Source organism: Mixophyes fleayi, unplaced genomic scaffold, assembly GCF_038048845.1.
Source record: "Mixophyes fleayi isolate aMixFle1 unplaced genomic scaffold, aMixFle1.hap1 Scaffold_350, whole genome shotgun sequence".
NCBI lineage: Eukaryota > Metazoa > Chordata > Amphibia > Anura > Limnodynastidae > Mixophyes > Mixophyes fleayi.
In genome coordinates, this window is record NW_027447499.1 from 90,001 (window position 1) to 91,740 (window position 1,740).

Consider the following 1,740-nt stretch of genomic DNA (forward strand, 5'->3'; position numbering starts at 1 on the left):
TGTTTAGCTTCCAAGATCAGACGAGATTAGGCTTGGTCAGGGTGGTGCGGCTGTAGGTGTTGGTTGCCCTACTGACCTACATCTCTTATACATCTCAAAACCAGCATTGAAGGAAGCAAGAACAAGAGAGAGAAAAAAAAAGGCCTACAGCACCTGGTATTCCCAGGTGGTCTCCCATCCAAGTACTAACCAGGCCCAGCCCTGCTTAGCTTCCAAGATGAGATGAGATTGTTCTTGTTCAGGGTGGTGTGGCTGTAGGTATTGGTTGCCTACTGACCTACATCTCTTATACATCTCAAAACCAGCATTGAAGGAAGCAAGAACAAGAGAGAGAAAAAAACAAAGGCTTACAGCACCTCGAATTCCCAGGTGGTCTCCCATCCAAGTACTAACCAAGCCCGGCCCTGCTTAGCTTCCAAGATCAGGCTTGTTCAGGTTGGTGTGGCTGTAGGTATTTGTTGCCTACTGACCTACATCTCTCATACATCTCAAAACCAGCATTGAAGGAAGCAAGAATAAGAGAGAGAAAAAAAAAAGGCCTACGGCACCTGGTATTCCCAGGTGGTCTCCCATCCAAGTACTAACCAGGCCCGCCCCTGCTTAGCTTCCAAGATCAGACGAGATTGTGCTTGTTCAGGGTGGCGTGGCTATAGGTATTGGTTGTCTACTGACCTACATCTCTTATACATCTCCAAACCAGCATTGAAGGAAGCAAGAACAAGAGAGAGAAAAAAAAAAGGCTTACAACACCTGGAATTCCCAGGTGGTCTCCCATCTAAGTACTTACCAGGCCCAGCACTGCTTAGCTTCCAAGATCAGTTAAGATTGGGCTTGTTCAGGGTGGTGTGGCTGTAGGTATTGGTTGCCTACTGACCTACATCTCTAATTCATCTTAAAACCAGCATTGAATGAATCAAGAACAAAAGAGAGAAAAAAAAAAGGCCTATGGCACCTGGTATTCCCAGGTGGTCTCCCATCCAATTACTAACCAGGCCCGACCCTGCTTAGTTTCCAAGATCAGACGAGATTAGGCTTGTTCAGGGTGGTGTGGCTGTAGTTATTTGTTGACTACTGACCTACATCTCAAAACCAGCATTGAAGGAAGCAAGAACAAGAGAGAGAAAAAAAAAGGCCAACAGCTCCTGGAATTCCCAAGTGGTCTCCCATCCAAGTACTAACCAGGCCCGGCTCTGCTTAGCTTCCAAGATCAGGCGAGATTGGGCTTGTTCAGGGTGGTGTGGCTGTAGGTATTGGTTGCCTACTGACCTACATGTCTTATACATCTCAAAACCAGCATTGAAGGAAGCAAGAACAAAAGAGAGAGAGAGAGAAAAAAAAAGGCCTACGGCACCTGGTATTCCCAGGTGGTCTCCCAACCAAGTACTAACCAGACCCGGCCCTGCTTAGCTTCCTAGGTCAGATGAGATTGGGCTTGTTCAGGGTGGTGTGGCTGCAGGTATTGGTTGCCTACTCACCTACATCTCTTATACATCTCAAAACCAGCATTAAAGGAAGTAAGAACAAGAGAGAGAAAAAAAAATGCCTATGGCACCTGGTATTCCCAGGTGGTCTCCCATCCAAGTACTAACGAGAACTGGCCCTGCTTAGCTTCCAAGATCAGGTGAGATTGGGCTTGTTCAGGGTGGTGTGGCTGTAGGTATTGGTTATCTACTGAGCTACATCTCTTATTCATCTCAAAACCAGCATTGAAGGAAGCAAGAACAAGAGAGAGAAAAAAAA

The 1,740-nt window shown here is 46.4% G+C and overlaps 8 pseudogenes; all 8 read right to left on the reverse strand.

Annotated features, from left to right (window-relative positions):
- LOC142131757 (5S ribosomal RNA) overlaps positions 1–58 on the reverse strand; it is a 119-nt pseudogene extending 61 nt beyond the window's left edge.
- An 83-nt stretch (positions 59–141) lies between these two features.
- Positions 142–260, reverse strand: LOC142131660 (5S ribosomal RNA; annotated as a pseudogene).
- Positions 261–536: 276 nt separating this feature from the next.
- Positions 537–655, reverse strand: LOC142131639 (5S ribosomal RNA; annotated as a pseudogene).
- Positions 656–738: 83 nt separating this feature from the next.
- On the reverse strand, positions 739–857 carry LOC142131744 (5S ribosomal RNA; annotated as a pseudogene).
- An 83-nt stretch (positions 858–940) lies between these two features.
- On the reverse strand, positions 941–1,059 carry LOC142131737 (5S ribosomal RNA; annotated as a pseudogene).
- A 71-nt stretch (positions 1,060–1,130) lies between these two features.
- Positions 1,131–1,249, reverse strand: LOC142131673 (5S ribosomal RNA; annotated as a pseudogene).
- Positions 1,250–1,339: 90 nt separating this feature from the next.
- On the reverse strand, positions 1,340–1,458 carry LOC142131675 (5S ribosomal RNA; annotated as a pseudogene).
- Positions 1,459–1,540: 82 nt separating this feature from the next.
- On the reverse strand, positions 1,541–1,659 carry LOC142131968 (5S ribosomal RNA; annotated as a pseudogene).
- Positions 1,660–1,740: the final 81 nt, after the last annotated feature.